The sequence below is a fragment of the Urocitellus parryii genome, chromosome 1 (genome assembly GCF_045843805.1).
Source record: "Urocitellus parryii isolate mUroPar1 chromosome 1, mUroPar1.hap1, whole genome shotgun sequence".
Lineage (NCBI taxonomy): Eukaryota > Metazoa > Chordata > Mammalia > Rodentia > Sciuridae > Urocitellus > Urocitellus parryii.
Window position 1 is genome coordinate 128,058,772 of NC_135531.1, and position 22,231 is coordinate 128,081,002.

The window sequence follows — 22,231 nt, forward strand, 5'->3', positions numbered from 1 at the left end:
ACTTCTCTGAGGACTCTCTTGGGAATGAAACCTGAATCAGGAACCTATCATAGAAAGAGGTGGAGAAGAGTATTCCAGACATTGGGAACAGCATGTGCAAAGGTCCTGAGGGACAGAGGAACAACACTGAGATGGGGAGCAGGAAGTGCCTGGATCACATAGCCCTTGAAGGCAATGGAGAAGAGATGAGCTTTTATCCTAAGAGAGAGAAAAGAACGATCCATCTAGTGGGTATAGGGGAGACAGATGGGACCTGGGGAAAAAGGCATCCACAGACCAGGCAAGGGTGGTTGCTGTGGACCAAGCAAGATGGGACATACCCTACCCAGCTGGACATGGGGAAGCAAGAGAGGAAATGAACTGGGTTTGGGTGTGTTCTGGAAGCGAGTTCTCGAGGACAGGATATTGAGCCGAGGGGTGGATATTTCCAGGGCTGGGGAGAACTGGGGGCTCCATAAAGTCGTGGACATTCGTTCTCCTTTCCCCAACGTACAACACCGAGGGGATTCCCGCAGTTCTCATGTTCTTGGACTAACCCAGCCCAGGGCAGCGCATGCCTCCACCCTGGTCCCCACCCCAGGGACAGAGCGTTCATCACGTTCTCCCAGACACCCCCCTAGTCCCGAGCATTCTGAGTAAGTTGTGTCCCTTGAAGATGGACGGCACTTTACAAACTCCATATGCTCAGTTTTCTTTTATTATTTTAATTTCTAAATACTTGGGAAGGTTTCCAGCATTGGCTTCTGCTGTGATTCTGGTGCCAGCAAACACACTTTGCTCCCCCCCCCCATCCCTTCCTTCATCCAAACCATAAAAATTCCTTCCAACCTGGAGGAGAACTGGGATGCCGGGAGAGGAATCCAGCTGGAAAGTGGGTGCCCCTTAGTCCCTGTCAAATAGGCAGCTTCCCGGGAGGGCCACGCAGGCCAGTGGGGGGCCTGGCCTTACCTGGGAAATGGTCCCGGCACAGAATGGAAACTACAGCCTTCCCCATGTGGCCCAGTCCCAGAGCCACCTCCCTCCAGCCTCTGCCCTTCTGGAGCCCCATGGGGTCTGGTTTCTCCCCACCCTCACGTCAAACTCCCCAGGGCTCACTTCCTCCATCAGAGCGGCCTCCCCTCTAGCTCTCAGGCATCCTGTGTTCTTCCCTTTGTTTGAGATGTTCTGCCCCCAAATCTGGTTTTTTTTTTTTTGGAGGGGTACCAGGGATTTGACTAAGGAGCACTTGGCCACTGAGCCACATCCCCAGCCCTACATTATATTTGACTTAGAGACAGGGTCTCACTTTTGCTGATGCTGGCCCTGAACTCGTGATCCTCCTGCCTCAGCCTCCTGAGTAGCTGGGGTTAAAGGTGTGCGCCACTGCGCCCAGCCAAAATCTTGACCATGCTCATATTTTCCATGGATACCCAGTCTGCTGGGCTTCCCTAAATGTTCCTTGTAGTCCTTGTCACTCGCAGAAATCTCCCATCTTGGCCCTGCAGACCTACACGTCCAGGGACCTTTTCCATCTTTGCTCTGGCGCTGGGAGGGTGCAGGCTTGGAGCAAGGCTGACTTGTTGAACCAGCGAATGGGGGTCTGGGGTTTCCTGCTGGTGGAGTGGGGGTGTGTTCTGGGTAACCTGGAGCTAGGTGTACAGAGGGACGGGCACCACCTGTTGACTGGCCCCAAGTGCCAAGGACAATACACACACCTCATTCGGCACCTTCCTCCCATCGAGCTGCAAGAGAATGGAAGCTCAGAACAAAGGAACCTGCCCAGGATGAGCGGGCTCGCCGGCAGGGGAGCCATGATTCCGGCTCCTGGCTTTCCCTCCCCACCAGGCTGTGGATGGACCGCAGGCAGATGACCAATTTTCAAAGAACTGGAATAATAAAGTGCACTTAGCACCACGCATTGTTGACTCTAAGTCAATGCCACTTTGATGACTCAGAAGGTGACGATTTCAGAGCCATGCAGGGCACCTTCACGCCGAGTCCTGATCTCATGGCACGGGGAGGCACCTGTGCGCAGCGTGGGGCGCAGATAAAGCTGCGTGACCCTGCGCCACAGCCCGGGGCTGCTTCCAGGCTGCGGCTCTCGGCTCTGCAGACAGTCCTTTGCTTTTTTGTGGAGAAGAAAGGAGGACGGGGCCTTGATGTGGTGTTTCCAGCGGCTGGGTAATCTTGACCAGCAGGAGTCTCCCAAACCAGCCTCCACCGGGAGGGGATGGCATCGCGGCTGCTGGGCTCTTTCGTGCTTCTGTGCCTTCTGCCGGCCATGCCCCTTCCCAGTGTCACTGCAAACACTTCAGCCTCCCCTTCCCTGCACCGGTGTGCGCTCTGCACTTGAGGGGCTTGCGCCAGCTCGTGCAAGGCAGTGCCACACACAATACCCTGCCTGCTTTGTGTTCCCGCCACCTGCAGAACACCCCCCCTTCACACCCATCAATCCAATCACAGCGATCCAATCACATTTCAGGGATTTGTGGCTTCCCCGCCCCCTCCCTGCTAGACTGCAAGTTCCCCGAGGGCAGGGCTTTTGCCTGCCTGGTTCTGCGCTCCCCCAGCGAGAGCAGTGGCTGGCGCACAGTAGGCGCTCCATCTTCCCCAAACTGCCACCGTTCACACTCTGCCGTCACAGTTTGGGTCGGATCCGCACCCCACTTGCGCACTTGGGATTTTTCTTTCCATCAGCCCCCTTTAAAAAAACTTAAAGAAATAAAATGTAAAAGGAAGCTTTTTTATCACTGCTGTAAATGGAAAGCCAATATCGCGTGCCATAAATAGAAGACAACTGTTAAAATAAATGCCACAAAAACAAAACAATGTGATGGGATTTGAGTAAGCTCCTGTTGCCTGCGGAAGGCACCGAGGCTGAGGCTGAGGCTGGCTCTCTTTTTGCTAAACCAGGGGGTGGGGGACAGTGAGTGCTAGAGAGCTGCTAAAGAAAAACTAGATCCAGACCAAGTCTTTGTCCTCCATGGAAGGTTCTAGAGAGAACGGGATCTGAGTGACTTTCTCACCACAGGAGTTAATCGAGGTGAATTGACTCTATTCCTGGCATCTCCTAAAATCACCCCCCACCATCAACCACCAGGGACCTCACCTGTATTTTGGGGAACACAAAATCTGGAAAATTTGGTAGGGCGGGGTGTGGAGGGACCTGGCAGAGAATCCCACATATGACCAGCTTTCAGGAAAGGTTTGCAGACTTCAATAGTAATAATCAACCTTTCTTCCTGTCCAGAGAAATAAATCCATCTACTCTCTTAGCTCTAGGTTTTTCCCTGAAGCTTTCCCAGCACCAGGTGAGTGGTTGGGTATTCTCATCTCCCATACCCTTTGGAAGAATTTTGTCTTCTTGATTCCTGAGCAGTCCTTCCTGGTCTCTTGCCAGGTTTGTGGGCTCCTATGTGTGTAGTTTCTGGGCAGCAGACCAACAACTTAATAAAGTCTCAAAAGGATCTATGGCCTAAAAGAGGTTCACTGAGAGGGGCGAGTACTTGCTCAAGGTTGAATAAAGAGCTGATGGAAGGCTCCAGAGACAATCAGGGCTCCTAAGTCTCTGCCCCCCACTGCACCAGGTGGGATATCAATGCCAATGTTCTGTGTGCAAGAGGCTCCACCCACCTCCTCTCCTGTGGTTCAGTCTTCTTCACGTGACCTAGGAAGTAGCCATTGTACCCATTTTGCAGATCAGAAAATCGAGGCTCACAAGAATCTATGACTTGCTCAAGCTCACTGGTGGCACATGGGCTGCATCTCAAGTCTGATTCCATTCTTTGCAGATGCCTAGCTGCTGCTCTGTATCTCTGACATTCCCTAGAGCCCCCCAGTGATGTGGGATCAGGCAGTGGTTTCTTAAGTCCATCAATCTATAGCTTTGGTCAGAGAAACAGCCTCTAAAAGGGAGCCTGTTTTTGCTCTGCTTCTGGGGATGTCTACCCTGAGACTGAGGGGTGCCTGGCTTGGCTTCCATCAGCTTGGTGATCTCTGTTTGCTGATTCCCCTGTGCAGGAGGGAGCCCAGGGTGAGCTAATGTCACCTGCGCCCGTTGCTTTGCATTCTGGTGGCACTACTAGGCAGGTGTGATTGACATTCCCATTCTGCAGAAGGGAGACCAGGGGTGAAGTCACTTGGTCCAGGTGATACAATATGGGTGAGGCTGGGATTTGAACCCAGGTCTTCTGAGGCCAGAGCTGGTGCGTGCCCCAAGTCTCGCCTACCACAGGCCAGCAGGCAAGCTCCACGGTCGTTTAATTGAGGCCCTCTGGACGGCGCGAGCCTGGTCTGACCATCATTTAATTCATATTTCTTCCTTGCAAGCCTGTCAAGGAGGTGCCGGGGCCATGGCCTGGCTGGGGACAGCCTGGTGGGGCCTCAGGGTCTCTCTGAGCTCATCTGCTGCCTGCAGTGGGGTTCCCTGTCCTTGGAGGGCCGGCCGCCCTGTGGGCCAGCCTGGGGCACGCAGGAGGCTTCCCACTCGGGTGCAAGAAGCGGCTGCCACCACACACTTGCTCTGATGGCTCCAAAAGCCATAAAGCAGCTGAGGAAAAATGACGGCGGGCGAGGAAACGAGCCACGGAGGAAATTAACTCGCACCCGGGGAGCTCCGCGGCTTTCTGCTGACAAAGAAGGCTGGCTACCTCATAAAACTAAACACTTAAACTCTCCTCTTTACAATAATTACAGCATCTCCGGTGCCTCTCCCCCTGCCCCAGCGCAGGCTGGCCCCTGCAAGCCACCAAGGGGGCCACAGGCAGGAGCCGGGGCTGTGGAGGCCAAAGGACGGGGTGACGTTTGGTGACAGAGCAAGGGTCCCCTTGATGGGGGTGGGGCTGCTGGCCAGAAAGCCAGAGAATGTCAGAGCTGGACAGAGACTCGGGGACCAGTTACTCCAACTCCCTCATTTGACAGATGAGAAACCTGGGGACCCAGAGAGGGTTGGCGACTAAGTGAAGGTCACCCAGCCAGTAAAAGCCTCCTTCCCCACGAGCAGCGAGAGCCATTTCTGCCAAGTTGCCGCCCTATCCTCATACGTGTCCTGCAGCCCTGGCATGACCCAGGCTCTGTGCAGGGCCCGTGAGAAGAGACAACCCGCACAGCCTTGGCCTCAATTAGTGCCATTTGAGCACCAAGACCGCTCTGTCCCCTTCACCCTGTATCTTGGTCCCTAGTATGAGCTGGACTCTGGGCTCCAGCAACTGGTCTCATTCCCAGGTAGACAGTCTGGGGCCTTTGGAGCAGCATCCCTGAATCCTTTACAGGAGGAGTGTCCCCTTCCCCCCTGGCCATCTGGAGCGGTTCCTGGAAGACCCGAAGCCGACCCAGAAGCTCCCCAGCAAAGCAGAGGCCGTGTCTGCTGCAGGGGAGTGGCTCTCACAGCCCAGAGGGCCCTGGGCCAGGGTCTGAGGCTGCAGGCGGGACAGGGCTTCTGCTTCTGAGTGGCAGCTCTCTGGCCTTCAGGCCCCGTCCGCTGTGTCCGCCCTGCCTCGGGGGCCCTGGGAGGACCTCCACCATCTGCCACCCAGACCTGCTGCCCAGGCCCAGGGCACACCAGCCCCCTGCCTCCCCTTCCCCACTCCTCAGCCGACTCCAGCACCAGCCTGCCACTCCTGCTCGGCACATGGCCGCCTTTTGTGCTTCAATCACACCCCCCCACACACTCACGCTCACTCACGTCCCCCTCCCCAAGTGGGGGACAGCTGTTGTTTTTTTCCTGCCTGCACCATCCTTCTCTGTGGGACCAGCCCTCCCCCGGCTCAGTCCTCAAGCTTTGGAAAGGAGCTGATCTCCGAGGGATGAAGGGGTGGTGCCTACACCCCAGGCCTGGCCAATCAGCGTGGATCCCATCACCCTGGTTACCGGGAGTTGTTTGGAATTGTGCAGGGAATCCAAAGTCCAATCAAAGTGAGTCCTGAGATTGTAAGAAGAGGGCCCTATCTTTCTGCTGGAGTTGCTGAGCTAGAGCCTGATAATGCTGAAGATTGGATAATGATACAAAGGCCGAGGAAAGCAGGCCTGAGATGGGGACTTAGAGCTTCCTGATGGCTTAATAAGCACCTGGATCCAGCCAGACCTGAAGTTAAATGGACCAGGAAATGATAACAATAACAATAATAATAATTATCATAATGATTATAATAATTATTTCACTATTGCTATTTTGTTTGAACTAGTCTTTTAGTTTCTGTCACTTGGAACCAATGTGCCAAAACCCTCCTTTTTAGAGACTCAGCTAACAATGCGATGACCTCTCCTCATCCTTCCTACCGAGGAGTTCCAGAACCTGCTTGAGCCTGTCTCTTGGTTCTCTTATTTTACTCTCTCTACAAAACAAAGGATTGGCTCTTTTGGCTGAGTTTGAAGACTCTGCTATCTGTCACTGGACAATGGCTTTAAGCAGATAGGTCCAACTTTCCTGCTCAGCCTTTATTTTTCTAGACCCTCCCTGGCTCGAAATAAGGTAAGAATCAAGCCAGTTTAGCCAGGTCTGTGGTTTTGTGTTCAACAGTAAATATTGTTTGCACACGTGTTCTTGTATTAGAAGGCAAGTTGGGCTTTTGAAAATGAAAAAGAAAGAAAAACTGAATAAAATGTGCGGTGGCCCCTGTTCTATGGCTGGTCCCAGAGTCACCCTCCTACTCCCCGGGCACTTCCCCTCTAGACCTCCCTTCTCAGGGACAGGCATGGGCACAGGTTACTGGCTGAGGCTTGGCTGCCCGGAGTGTGCCATCTCTGACACCATGATGTCACAGTGGACTCGTGACCCGGGCTAGGCCAGGAGGTCCCCATTCTGGGGCATTCATCACACTCGTGAAAAACAAGGCCCTTCCTTCCCTCTGGGGTTGCTCGACCTGGAAAATCTGGAGCCGCCGGGACGTCCATGAATGAAACCCACAGAGCACAGTCCTGAGCTGCAGAAAGGGAGCCGGATCCTGGTGACAGCGCTTCGACGCCTGGATCTGCTGCCGCAGCTGACGTGCTCAACCTTCTTGGGTCCCTTGTTTTCTTAGCCAGTTTGAGTTGGGTGTCTGAGTGTCGCAGACCAAAAAAATACTGACTAATAGAATCAGATTCCAAATTAGTTGTTTTAAGCAAATAACAATCACAACATTTCATAAGATGCCAAAGTCATATACGATCGTTATAGTAAACAAGATGGGAAAAAAAAGAACAAGTAAAAACAGGATCTAATGGACAGACTTTGGGTCGCTGAGGTACATAGAATGGGGCTTTTCTTTTGCTCCTTTGGTATCTACCATGACTCTAGAGTGACGGTCTAGAGGGGAGAGAATGGGCCCTCCAGGCAGAGCAGGGCCATGAGACAGGGTCCCCAAGTCCGTCCTTCCTGCTCCCAAGATCTTCAAGTTCAGCTCAACAAGTGGCATCGCTTACAGCCCCAGGGTGCTCCACCCGTGGGCTGCAGGGGGAACATGCTCCTCCCTGGGCATCCAACATGGCAGCCCTGCGTGTGCCCAGCCCACTCCTGAACACCAGGTTGGCAAGGCGCATTACCCAAGCAAAGAATTACTGTCAGGGCCAAAGTCAATAAATTGATTCTAGAGTTCTATTTACCTCCATTCCCTCTTTTTGCAGAAAGGAAACACGACACAGATGGCTTTGAAAATTTCTCCAAAGGAAGTTGCCAAAGATCCTTGACCCTCAAAAATCTTTCTCTCTTTGTCTCTCTCCCATTATGTGTCACTCAGACTTCCTGCTCAAAAGCCCTCCACGCAGCCTGCTGCCCATTGAGTTGAACCTGGAGTTTTGCCCTGCTTCCAAACGCCCCCGGCTGTGTGTAGGCTCCCCACGCACCTTTCCAGAGACGGGCCTCACTATTCCAGGCACGCGGCTGCTTGCTGCTCTCTAAGCACATCTGATGGCTGCTTGTCCCCCTTGAGCTGATGTGTCCCTGGAGTACCTCCACCCCAACCCCAGGGCCAGCAGTCACCATGTTCGTGCTTCTAACAGGGGCCAGCCACTTCAGTCCTTGCACTAGCCTGAGGGGTACACCCAGGATGCCCATGGTAGAGACGGGCAAATGAGCTCTTGGGGGAGGTCAGACAACCTGCTCAAGGTCATTATTAAATGGAATGAAGGTCAAGAGTCTAAACTGCCTGGGTCTGGCTCCAAGCCCAGGCCCCTTTCTTGTCCCCTTCCTATTTGTGGAGACACTGCCAATGCCACATCAAATGCTTTCCTTCCTGAAAGGTCCCCATGCCTCCTCGTTGAAGTCCACTGGCATCTTGTTAAAAATTAACATCCTGTGAATCAGGCAGGCTTCCTGCATGAGACAGAAGGACTCTTGGCGGGGACTTCCAGAGAGGTTTTTTTTTTTCCTTTTTCTTTTTCTTCCCAGGGTTGTAGGCAGATTATAAGGGAAGCCACCAGGGGTGTGGAAGCCCCAGGGACAAGCCACACATGATGCCATTGCTGTCCTACTTGGAAGGGGAAGAGGGAAGAATAGTGTGACCAGAGGTGGAAAGAGCTGCAGTGGGGACAAGTGCCACCCAATAGGCACGGAGAGGACATCGCCATGTCAGAACTACCATCCAGGTAGGGAGGGAGCATGGGAAGAAATACCCTGGCCTCTCTCCTTAGCTCCACTTTCCCAGGGATGCCACCCCCAGAGCATCAGGGGGCTGAGTGTTCAGCCAAGGGTCAGCCTCCCGGGCTTGAAGCAAGAGAGGAGCAGAGAGCCTGGGAGACAGGGAGTATTAGTTTCTCCTTGACGCTAACCTGGTGGCTTACAAAAAAATGCATTTATCGTAGATTCCCCTTATCCATGGAGATAAGGGGAATACCCACCATAACCATGGTCTGTTAACATTAAATAGAAAATTCCAGAAGTCAACAATGGATAAGTTTGCCGCAGTCTGGCTGGGCACAAAATCACGAGCCACTCACAGCCTTGTAGATTCAAACAGCAATTCTTTATTCCCGAACTCACACCGGCACTCTACACACACGTTCTGGGGAAAATCCACACTTCCACTGGGCTCTGCATCCCAAAATACTCTCTGAATCCCGCGAGAACTCAATGGGATGTCTCAGTGGCATGCATGACAGGTGCCAATCAGAAAAATATCGGCCCACCTGCCTTACGTGCCCGTTACCTGGGACCTGGCTTATTTCCCCTATGGTGGAGGCTCTGAAAGGACAGGGACTCTTTAGGTCACCTTGGATTGTGGATCAGTCCATCCCAAGACTCAGAGACTTCAGGATGACTATTTCTCATCACACCCACAGGAGTGCAGGCTGAGCGGGGTGGGCCGCTGAGCACCCATCTCACTGAGGGTCGTCTCGGTGATTTGGCTTCACGAGTCCTTCCTCTTCCTTGGATCAGGAGGCCAGCAAGGCAAGGTCTTTCCAGGCGGTGACGAAGGTGTGCTAAAGAGCACAGAGCCTCCTAGGTTTGCTTGAGAGCTGTCACTTCCACCCCGCAGTGGAGCCCATGGCCCAGGGCTAGGAGCACACTCCACCTTCACAGAGGCTGGGCAAGGGTGTGAGCAGCGGGGATGTAATGCAAACCACGCATCTGAATCTCGTCTGTTTGTCCTGCTGTCCCAGAATATTGCTTTTTGCTGAGTTGGTTCCATATGAAACTGTATCGAGTGAATGGTTGAATGAGTGAATGAATTCCCGCCGGTGGGGAGCGCTCAGCCAGGCTCAGCGTGTCGCTTGCTGTGGTGGCGATGGCTCTGTGCACTGGCTCCCAGGCTGAGCAGCAGCTGGCAGAACATGGATGTCCCAACAGTGCGTTTGCTCCTCTGTGAAGGGTGACTAGCCTTCGGCTCAGGCAGGGCTGTGCCAGGAGCTTGCCTCCCTCCTGGGTGCTTCTGGAGGACTGTGCGGTGCCCCAGCGGGTCGGGCTCCTGCTGCCCAGTGGACCCCACGCCGCCACCTCGGCCATCTCCTTTCTTTCATCTCGTTCTCCCTCAACACACCCCTCCTGCTTGAGCCTCTGCTGGGGATGGCTCTTGGGTGGGGCCCACCATGCTCAAGGCTACCTCTGGGGCAGAGTTGACCCCATCCTGCCATCAAGGTGTTAAGGTCTCTCAAGGTCACGCGAACAGCTCAAGAAGCAGGAGCAAGGTGCTTCCACAGACGGGGTCACTCATAAGTGTGCAAGAGCAGCCTCGGAGCTGAGGCTGGGGTTTGCCAGACAGTCAGGGGGGACCTTCCAGGGTCGGCATGTGGCGCTTATGAGCACAGAGTCCCCGTGTGCATGGGCCGTTCAAGGACCTGTTCTCCGCTGGAGAACAACAGGTGCGTGTGTTTGGGGAGCGGGCAGGGGAGGTGGAGAGAGAGGGTGACAGGAGGAAACAGGCGCCTCATCCGCAAGGTCGTTTCCTACCTGGTGTGTGTTCACACTTGTCCTCTAAGCCAGGATCGACAGACTGTCTGTAAAGGACTGGTGGAAAATATCCCAGGATTTGCATGCCTTAGTCTCTGCCGCAGCTTCCCAGCTCTGCCATCGCAGGGAAGGACCGGCCATCGCCAGTGCATAAGGACCTGTGCGTGGCCGTGCTCCAGGGGAACTTCACACAGGAACTCGGGCGGGGAGCCAGGCTGGGCCATGGGCCACCGTTTGTCAATCACTGCCCTAAACCCCCAAGTCAGAAACTACCGGCCTGCGGGCCAATTCCATCCCTCAGATTTCTGTTTTGCTATGTATTTTTTAGTCAATGTTAAAAGAAGAGATAATTTACATAAAAATCTGAATTTCCAGGCTCCTGAAAGAGTCTGAAGCTCTGGTGGCACCAGGCTTGCCATCCCACGTGGCAGTGACCAGCTGGAGCCCTCTGTCCCCAGGCCACGGGCTCCCACTTTACCAGAGTCCTCACCACTCCCCATTACCTTCCGCTCACTGCACACTTGTCCCTGCTGTCCAGGGTTTCTCTTGGTGTCCCTCATCTCCCCACTGTATTAGTTACTAGGACTGCCTAGAAACAAAGTACCACCATCAGGGGACTTAAATGACAGAAATGTACTGTCTCAGTTCTGAAGGCTCAAAGTTCAGATCCAGGTGTCAGCAGGTTTCCTCTGAGGACCTGGAGACCTGCGCTGCTCACGACTTCCCTCTTGCCACTGGGAGCCTCGGGCCTTCTTGTAAATGGTGACCACTTTGCCTGCCCTCCCTGGGGCCGGTGGCCACAGTTCCCCTCTTATCAGGACAGCAGCCATGTTGGATGAGGAGCCAGCTTAACGACCTCATTCTAACTCGATCACCTCTGTCACGTCCCAATTTCCACGTAAAGTCACATTCAGATGTTCTGGAGGTTGAACTCCAACACTCTTTTTGGGGAGACACTTTCAACCCAGAGCACCCACCCGTCCCTCCTCCCCCTGGTATTTCTGGCCGGGCACCTGCTGTAGCCCCACGAGGACGCAGCACAGTGCTCCTGCTCAGCCAGATGCGCCTGTTCAAGAGCTCCCGGAGCACAGCGGCGGATGCCTTTGGAAGGGGCAGATCTGGCCTCAGGGACACGAGGAAGGCTGGACCAGGACAGGGAGCGGGGACTGGAGAGGAGGCGGCGAGGTCGGGAGGGAGGGAGGACGGGAACTCCCGGGGCTTGGGGAGAGCTTGGAGGGAGGAGCGGGAGGCTGATGCCCAGGTTTCAGGCTGGAGAGAACCAGTGGGCGGCTGTGATCTGCGGAAGCAGGGAGCAAACTGCAGCAGAGGCTTTGCTCAGGGTGAGAACTGCACACTGAGACGGGGGAGGGGACAAAACTGTGCTCACAGAATCCTGACGGGAAGAGACCGGGTCCAGGCTACTAGGAGAGGAGCAGGGAGACGTTGAACAGGCAGGAGGACTGGGGGTCCACACAGGGCAGGGAGGCCGTGGGGGTATCTCAGAGGTTGGTTGATGGATTGGACTGAGGTTTTTCATCCTTCTCTGTAGCCACACCCTTGCGGTTTCTTCCCTAGAAGCTAAGGGTTCCTCCTGACTTTTCACTTTGGGTTCAGCCATAAGAATCTGATAATCCAGCACCCCACTTATCCAAGAAAGACAAGGAATACGTGGAGCAGAGCCAAACCCAAATGGCCATCCAGAGCAGCCCCGGCTGCTCAGATCAGTTAACACCCAAAAAGCCTGCATATGCCTGAGCCAAATAGTACTTAGGCTTGTTTGTTACACAGCAGCAGCTGACTGATAATCAGTCAAATCACACCATTTTAAAGACAAGAAAACTGAGACCTCAGGAAGTATGAGTTTTCCCCATTGGTGTATAACTACCAAGGCCCTAGTTCTTCTCATTCCTGTCCTAGGATTCTTTTGTTCTGCTCCAGAGCTGTGGCTGTCACTTCTGGTTTGTCTGTGCATTCATTTATCAAACATGTTCCTAGAGAGACATAGATGGCTTGGGTTTTTCTTAGCCATCAAAGAGTTCCATGTGGTGGTGGAGGTGGTGGGCAGATACCTTAAACAGACCAGGATTCGTGTGTTAAGTGAGGGGATAGAGATGTGCTCATCCCTCACCCAGCTAGGAAAAACCTGGGCAGGCTTCCTGGAAGAGGAAGCATCTGAGCTGAGCCATAGAAAATCAGAAGGAGCCGACCAGGCAAAGCTATGGAGTGAAGAGGCTGCCACCAGCATGGGCTGGAGCTGAGGCCCAGGCTGGGCTGACCCTGCAGGGTCACTGGCCATGGGGAGAAGCAACAGAAATTCCCTTGAGCCAGGAGGGGAGGCAAGAGGTGGCGGGAGATGGGGCAGAGGGCCTTCATTCGGGCCTGTCTCCCAGAAACTGTTCACGCCCTTGATCCAGCAGGATCCTGGGGGCCAGTGTGGGCGCCATCTTGGACAAGTGACTTCATTCTCTGGGCTTGACTCGGCCCCACCCTTTCAGTGCTGGGGATAGAGCCTTGTCTGCCTGCTGGGCCAGGACTCGACTGCTGAGCCACGTCCCAGCCCTTGGCTTGTCCCTCTCTAAAATGAAGGACTGGACAAGCTGACCGTTAGGGCCTCTCCAGCCTCTCCCTCAGTGGAGCAGGCTGACAGGGGTGGGCACACCTGTCACGGAGCAGTCTGCTCATCCTGGCAGCTGGTCCAGGCCCAGAGCCCAGCAGACAGCCCCTCTGCCCAAGGTCTGGAGCTTGGGAGGCACCTTCGGGAGTCAGGGACCCTTCCCTGCAAAGGAGTGGTCCAGGAACATGAAGAACAAGGACAAATGGGACGCTCGACATTGAATATAGGATCATCCAGATGGGAAATGACTTTCTGTGTCCCTTCCTCTTCTTGGCACAGAGGGAACCGGGGGCTGAGAGGTGTGGGAGTTGGGATTAGTCATGGTTGTGGTGGGGGGGACCTTTCAAAGGGCCGTCCTGGCTCCAACAGCCCTGTCCTGGCACCTGCCTCAGAGCCGGACAGGGACCACCTGGAGGAAAAACAGACACCCAGTCCAAGGATCCCCATTTCACACAAGAGGGGCCATCCAGCCAGGCTGGCAAGACAATCCCAGGTAATTGGTGCTATTTTCCCATTGACTATGTTCTGCTAGAAAAGATTTTGGTTACAGGGTGTAATCAAATCACACTTAAGAATTCTACTAAAAGATTACTTTTATAATGAGAAAAAAATGTACTTTAAAAAAGGAATCTGCGGTAGAACCTCCTCGGAGGGCAATTTGGCGATGCCTTTAAAAATGTGAAATGCACGCACTCTCTGAGGTGGCAGTCACACTTGCGGGAATTGGTCTCACAGGCGTGTTTGCACATGCACATACACCTGAGTGGAAAGAGGTGCTGCACCTCTGTGGCTTTGTCTTTGGTAGTAAAAGATCGGAAACAACCGCAGGACCGTAAAGAAAGAGGGATCAAGTAGACCCATTAGCAAACAGAACATCGACGAGGAAATACTGCCAAAAAAAAAAAAAATGCAGCAGAGGATTGTGGGAAAGATTTTCAAATAACATATGGATATATATTTTTTTGTACCAGGGATTGTACCCAGAGGCACTTAACCACTGAGCCACATCCCCAGCCCTTTTAAATTATTATTTAGAGACAGGGTCTTGCTGAGTTGCTTGGAGCCTCACTAAGTTGCTGAGGTGGCTTTGAACTTGTGATCCTCCTGCCTCAGCCTCCTGAGCTGCTGGGATTACAAGTGTGCACCACGGCATCCCAGTCAAGTAACACGGTTAAAAAAGGCAAGCGGAAGAACACTGGGCACAGTGTGTGTGGCATGTGTGGTGTATGCAGAAAACGAGGAGGAATATGGAGAGAGGGGCGGGAGATGTGTCTCACTTTCCAGAGGCTGCCATGGCAGATCATCACAAACTTGGAAGCGTAAAACAACAGAAATGTATTCTTTCACAGTTTTGGAGGCCAGAAGTCTGAAATTAAAGTGTCATCTGGGCTGCATGCCCTCTGGAGTTTCTAGGGGAGTGTGATGGTTGATTTATGCTTCAACTCAACTGGGCCACGGGGTGCTCAGATAATTGGTCAAAGATTATTCTGGATGTCTCTGGAGGGTGTTTCACATCTGAAATGAGTCAAACAGATTGCCCACCCTGCTGTGGGTGGTCCTCATCTAATCAGTTGAAGGCTTGAGTGGTTCAAAAATGTTGACCCTTCCCCAAGGAGGAGAGAAGGTTCCTCTTGCCTCACTGCTTCAGATGGAGGGACATTGGTCTTTTTTCTGACTTTGGGCTTGAACTGAAACATAAGCTCTCCCTGGGTGTCAAGCCTGCTGGCTCTCAGAATAGAAATAAACCATTGGCTTCCCTGGGTCTTCAGCCTGCTGTCTCAGCCTAAAATCTTGAGATTCTACCAGATTCCACAACCACATGAGCCAGTGTGTGTGTGTGTGTGTGTGTGTGTATGGTTTGTGTTATTAGTTCTATTCCTCTGGAGAACCCAACTAACACAGGGAGAATCTATTCATTGTCTCTTTCAGCTTCTTGTGGCTGCTGATAGTTCTGGACTTGTGGCCACCACTCCAATCTCTGCTTGTATCAAATGGTTTTCTGCTACTATAACAAAACACCTGAGGTAATCAAGTTACAAGGAGAAAAAGATTATTTTGATTCACAATTTAGGAGGTTTCAGCCCATCATTGATTGGTCCCATTGTATTGGGCCTGTGGTGGGACAGAGATTATTACACTGCAGTAGAGGCTCACAGCAGAGCAAACCCTGCTCACCTTGTGATCAGGAAGGAGGAGGCTGGGGTTCTACAAAGCCCTTTAGGGGCAGGGCCCCCAGGGACCTAAAAGATTCCCACAAGACCCATCTCTTAAAGGTTCCACCACTTCCCTCTAGTACCACTCTGGGGACATGGGCTTTTGGGAGACATCTAAGATCCAAACTATAGTGCTGTTTCTGATTTCACATTGTCTCCCCTTCTTCATGGTGTGTCTCTCTTATGAGGAGACTCTCATTGGATTTAGGGCCCACACAGATAATCCAGGATGATCTCCCCATCTCAAGATCCTTACTTAATGACACCTGCAAACTCTTTTTCCAAATAGGGTCCCATTACGGGTCCTCGGGGTTAGGACATGGTGGTATCTCATAGGGGGACACCACTGGATCCACTTCACATGAGGCTCTGGAATGAGACAGCAAGAGATCCGGGTGGACAGGGGCTGACTGCTGCCGGCAGCCCTTTCTACAGTAGTGTTGGCTTCTTCCCACCATCATTGGTTAGCTGCTTTTGTAAAACTCAAACAACAAGTAGGGCAGCTACTGGAATTTCTCAGCACCTTAAAGGGGTCTTCTATACACAAAGTCTCTCTAGGATCCCTACCGCCCTTCTGCCAGGCCCTGTGGAGGGTCCAGTTCCCCGTGGGTTAATCTTCAATATCTTTCACAGCTGGATCCATAGAAGATGCAGGAAGAAAGTGCGTGTGGGGTTTGGATCCACATTCCAATGGGAAAAAAAAAATGCTCACTTTCTCGTGTACTCAAATATGACTCAAGATCGTCACAACACTGCAGCGTCCTCAAGGCAGGTCACACACTGAAATTCCTGATTGTGCAAACATGGTTCTGAGTGTTGTCCCTGCAGTAAAATATAGTTCCCTGCCACAACCCTCCAAGCAGAGGTCAAAGTGTTTTTCAGGGCCCCTGGGGCCCCGGGGAGGACGGCTGGAGGTGGTTTGCCACACCAGGTTGGATTATGGTTCTTGGCATCAGACACACGGTGCCTGCACATTAAACAGGAGGAGTTTTCTCTGCTTCCTTCAACTCCCTTCTCTCTCTTGATCTGGGCTCTGTTTGCTTACAGTTGAGAAAGGGGGCAGGGGGCGGGCTTGGAGGAATACAGTCTTTTCTCCTGAAATTCCCTCGAAGAAAATCAACTTGGTAAGCCTGATGGTAAGTGGCAATGGACACTTGGCCTCAGGATGGATTGGAGTGGGGACAGGGATGAAGAAGACAGTGAGTCCTCCATTTAAGGGACAACCATGGCGCAGCCCCCAGACCAGTGGCTACTTTGGGATGTGGGCACAGGGGTGCCAGGGCTTCTGACCTTTCTGGAGAAGCTGATCAACAAAATTTTTATGTAACTCTCCCAATAATTTAATGTAGGAAACTGATTTGAAAGTCTTTTGAGCTGCTGTGTAGGGCAAATGCAGCACCATCCTGTCAGATTTCGCCCGTGGTCCTCGTTCTAGGACTTCCATCCAAATGTGTTAGCATTTTAAGTTCCTGGCCAGCCTCAAGCTATGTCTCCACTTCCATTTTTGTGTCCAAGTATAGCCTTACCTTTTTTTTTTTCCTTTTCTTTTCATTTTTCTCAATTCTTAAGCCTCGAATCTAATAGCCTCCTGGGGGTTGGAGAGAAGCAGCCCAAGACAGCGCCCTGGGAGAGGGGCTCACAGCCAGGGAGACAGAAGCAGAAAAATGAGCTCCCTGCTTGCTGGGGTGGGGTGGGGGACTGTCCGGCTCAGGCTGCAAGGGGCAGTGGCTGCTCCCTGGCTAGTCGCCTGGTTGTTTTGGACACTTGCTTCTGCAGACTGTTCTGTTCCCAACCAAATGATGCCATTTTTAGTGACTCATTAGGATATTCATTAAGAGTTGTTAGCACATCAAAACAGTGTTGGTGAGGGCTGGCCGAGGGCGGCTTCCTGGACATTAGTAGTTGTCTGAATTTCCTTGGCAGCAGGGAAGGGACACAGTGACAGCAAGCAGATTCTCAAATGCTGTCAGCTCAGAGGATGTTGTTTCTTCAGCATGCACTTACTGAGCACTTACTGTGTATATGTGTGAGCATGCAGTGGCTTCCTCTGGTACAAGACTGAAATACAGAGTCATCCCTGCTCCCCCTCCCCTTAGTGCAGCTACACTGACCTTTCTGCTCATTGGCCTGCCCCAGGACCTTTCTACCTGCTGCAGTCCCTGTGTGGCATGCTCATTCCAGACTTTAGTCCCCAGTTTTTTTTCTTTCTGAAGAGATCATTCTTTTTGGTACTGGGGATTGAACCCAAGGGCATTTTACCACCAAGCTACGTCCCCAGCCATTTTTTAAATATTTTATTTAGAGACAGGGTCTCACTGAGTTGCTTAGGGCCTTGCTAATTTGCTAAGGCTGGCCTCAACTTGAAGTCCTCCTGCTTCAGCCTCCGGAGTCACTGGGTTTACAGGCATGTACCACCACCCCTGGGGAGAGATCATTCTTGACTCCCTGTCTGCTCTCAACAAACCCTCGCCCATTGCTCTCTAATGCACTGCCCTATTTTGTTTACTAGAGGTGACTTATCAACATTGAAATCGTTGTACTTCTTGGCTTTCTGGTTTACCATCTATCTCCCCCGACCAGAATGTCAACTCCGTGAGGGCAGAGACCTATAGGGTCTTAGCTCCCACCAGACTTCCTGCCACATAGTGTCCAATTAATATTGGCTTAACAAATGCAAAATGGCCAGGAAGAAACAGTCTCCATCCCCGACCCCGGGGTCACGGACTCCGGCACATCTCTGCCTGTGGCTTTACTCGAGACCTCTGAGATCACTCTGAAGGAAGATAACATGTGAGATAATGTGCTAATTTCTTCAGTTCATAACCGTTCAGCAGAGGAGCCCCGTGCAGGAGCCCTGGCCGAGCGCCCTCCCCAGCCCCGCACGCCTGCAGTGAGCCTCAGGTGCCGGCAGCAGCAGGCGGGGATCAGCCAGGGGCATCCCAGGGCCTGGTTCTGCCAATAGATTATTTCTCTGAGTAATTAAGATGGAATTAAAAATTAATTCTTTCCTTCAGCCTGATTGCATTTCAAGGGATAAACTGAGTGTTATGGCTTTTGTGCATTTTTTTTTTCTACCTAAATTAAATTGGATTGTGTTTTCCGTGATGGGGGCGGTGGTGAGATGCTAGGATCACTCAACAGCTCAAAATCCCTGAGGAGGAAACCGGGGGTGATTCAGGCATGAATGGACCTGAAGAGGACACTGCTCTGGCCTCACAGAGGACTTGGCTCCCTCAGGAACAACTTGAGTCCTGGCTGATGTGCTCTTGAAAGGAGGAGGCAAGGGGTCAAGCTCACCGAGTAGCTCCCTGTGAGGGAACGAACTGGATCAGCCGGTCAGACCCTGTTCCCAGTCAGTTCTGCTATTTACTGGTGGCAACTTATCTTGGGCAATCTGAGCCCAGATTTCTCATCAGAAAAATGAGTTTGAACCACCTGCCTCATAAGATGTGGCCTAGAATGTGTGCAGCCCCTGATCCAGGGCTTTAAACTATATTCATTCATTCATTCATTCACTAGGTAAAGAATTCCCATGGTTCAAAAATCCAGTGGTAGAAAAGCATATAGAGCAGAATCTCCCTCATACCACTGCCCCCAGGGCACCAGCTCCTCCCTCTGCAAAAGTAACTGGTGGGATCTGTGTCTTCTTTATTCTCCCAGAAATACCTTCTGCACCCATGAGAAAATGTGTTCACTCTTTCCCTTTTTGCTTCACCATTGGCAGCGTGCTGGCTGCATCTCTGGGGCCTTTGTTTTCTTTCCCCTTCACAATGTATTTTGAAGACTCTTCCATCTCGGTGCATCACATGGCTCCTCAGTCGTGGCCACAGCCGGGTACTTGCCGGTCACTTGGTGTTCCGTGGGGGTGTTTAACCAGCCCTCGGTGGATGGACATCAGTATTGTTTTCAATCTCTTGCTCCTCCAAATAATTCTGCAGTGAATAGCCTTGCATGTAAGCCCATTTTGCTTGCATGCATATAGATCTCTAAGGTAAATTCCTAGAAGTGAAATCGTTGGCCAGAGAATAGACTATATTTGTTAAAAATAAGAAGTGTGTATGTATTGTGAGAGGAAACGGATGAAATAACAACTGCAGAATATTGGGAAGAATCGAAGCTCCTCGGTACATGCGAATTCACTATAGAGTTCTTTCTACTCTTGTGCACGCTTGAAAATGTTCATAATAAAAAAAAATTGTAAAAAGAAATGGGACTTCCCATCCCATATCTTCCACCAAGAAGCTTGGACCTCATCTCTCCCATCCAGGCTGCTAGAAAAATGCTGAACAAACTGAAAATCAACAACTCTTCTTAGATCCATCAGAGAAGTACAGACAGCAAACTGCTGCCCCTGAAATTGGAGAGGCAAGAAGATCCTGGGAGAATCGTCACCGTCTAGGAAAGCTGAGATGCTAGACTGTAACTGATGGAGGCTCCGTATGGAGAATCCTAAGGGTTAAAGCCCCAGGTTCCCAGTCTTAAGGGACTCCCCCACTTGCTTGTGAGTGTCACCTCTAGGGGCTCTGTCATATTCTCCAAGTGCTTCCAAGCAGAGGAGGAGGAGGAGAGTCACTGTTTTCCAAAACACCAGAGCTTTCTGTTGTTAATCACAGCCTGCCATCCAGAGAAACTATTTGTTAAGTTTAATCGAGCTGACTTGAACAAGAGAAAGGTTCTAGAACCTGGCAACATTCCAGACTGAAGTTGGTTCAGAATGTCCCCACCCACCACATGGTGAGATCTACTTAGAACCAGAAAAATACCAGAAAAATAGGAATCCACATTCAGGGAATCACCTGGTTGGTGCAGTTCAGCATTTGCCTGATTTTGGCCTTAGGCGTCATGAGGTAGCACTCGGCCTGGGATTATCTGAAATGCGAGAAGTCCATGCTGTCGTAGGATGATGATTGACTGAGGCTCGGTTGCTTTGCTACTGGGGGTAACTCTTAGGTCACAACTCTGCTGGTACATCAAGCTTAGTTGCAGTAATATTTTTGGAGGCTGGATTGAGCCAAATGTCATCACTGAAGTACAGAGGTCCGTTTAGGACAAAATTGTTTACAATTAATAGAAGTATTGTGACCACAATGTGACTAAAAGACACAGGACTATAGAATCGTAGGACTATGGAGTACTTCTCTCCATACCTCACCACCATATCAAGGCCTGACTATAATAGTTCTTTATTTTGGTGGCACTGAGGATTGAACCCAGGGCCTTGAGCATGCTAGGCAAGCACCCTACCACTGAGCTACACCTCAAGCCCTACATAGACTAAAAAGAAACACACACACACACACACACACACACACACACACACAGAGCGCAGACTCAGACATGGCAAGAATGTCATAATTATCAGATCAGGCATTTAAAATCACCAGAACTAATATGCTAAGGGCTGTAATGAAACAGTGGGAATAGCAGAAAGAGGAAAAAAAAGAAGATCAGAACAAACATTTGAAGCAATAATGATTGAGAGTTTCCCAAGATGAATGTTAGACATCAAACCACAGATCCAGGAAGCACAGAAAACAAACAGCAGGTTACATGCCAGCAGAGCTACACCTAGGTAGGTCAAATTCAAATTTAAGAAATTCTGAAACAGAGGAAAAAAACCTGAAAGAAGCAGATTTATCCTTATTCTTATAGAAGAATAAGAATAAGAATCACATCAGAGCTTGGCAGGGTGGCCGGCGGCTATAGTCCCAGCTGTTCAGGAGGCTGAGACAGGAGGATCACTTGAACCCAGGAGTTTGAGCCCAGTCTGGGCAACATAATGGGACTCCTCAAAAAAAAAAATTCAGATTTATTTTCAGAATCCATGCAAGCAAGAAGAAATAGAGTAAAATATTTAAAGTGTTGAAAAGATCCACTGACCTAGAATTCCGTATGCAGCAAAATGAACTTTTAGAAGTGGAGGACAAATAAAGACTTTCTCAGGCAAATAAAATTGAGGGAATTTGCCATTGTGGTTAAACCTGCCGGGCAAGAAATGTGAAAAGTTTGTTTTAGTCAGCTTTTTCATTGCTGTGACTAAAGGATCTGACCAGAACAACTACAGAGGAGGAAAAGTTTACTGGAGGGCTCATGCTGTCAGAGGTCTCAGTCCAGAGAAGGCCAGCTCATGGCGAGAGTGTGGCTGAGGGAAGCCGCTCACATCGCCGTGATCAGGGAACAGAGAGAGAGAGAGAGAGAGAGAGAGAGAGGCTCCACTCTCCAGGTACAAATATATACCCAAAGCCACGGCCCAATGCCCAGGTCCTCCAGCTACACCCCACCACTTCAAGTACCACTAGTTAATCCCCATCAAAGGATTAAATCGCTGATTGGGTTAAGACTTTTACAACCCCATCATTTCTCCTTGGAACCTTCTTCAATGTCTCGTACATGAGCTTCTGGGGAACACCTCACACCCAAACCATCACAAAGTTCTTCAGAGGGGCTGGGGTTGTGGCTCAGTGGTAGAGCGCTCACCTAGCACATGTGAGGTGCTGGGTTCAAGCCTCAGCACCACATAAAAATAAATAAATAAAATAAAGGTATGTGTACATCTACATCGAAAAAAATATTTAAAAAAAAGTTCTTCAGAGAGAAGAAAAACTATTTATATCAGAAATTTGTATCTACACTAAGGAAAGAGTATTAGAGAAGGAAAGAATAACTGAGAGTAAAATGAAAACATTTCTTAATTCTTAATAGAAATAACTACTGGGGATGGTAATGCACACCTGTGATCCCAACAGCTCAGGAGGCTGAGGCAGGATTTTTGCAAGTTCAAAGCCAGCCTCAGCAACTTAGTGAGACCCTGTCTCTAAATAAAATATAAAAGGGCTGGTGGGGGGCTGGGGTTGTGGCTCAGCCGTAGAGTGCTCGCCTAGCACGTGCGAGGCCCTGGTTCAATCCTCAGCACCATGTAAAAATAAATAAATAAAATAAAGGTATTGTGTCCAATGACAACAGAAAAATAAATATTTTAAAACAATATAATTTTTTTAATATTTATTTTTTAGTTATTGGCAGACACAACATCTTTGTTTGTATGTGGTGCTGAGGATCGAA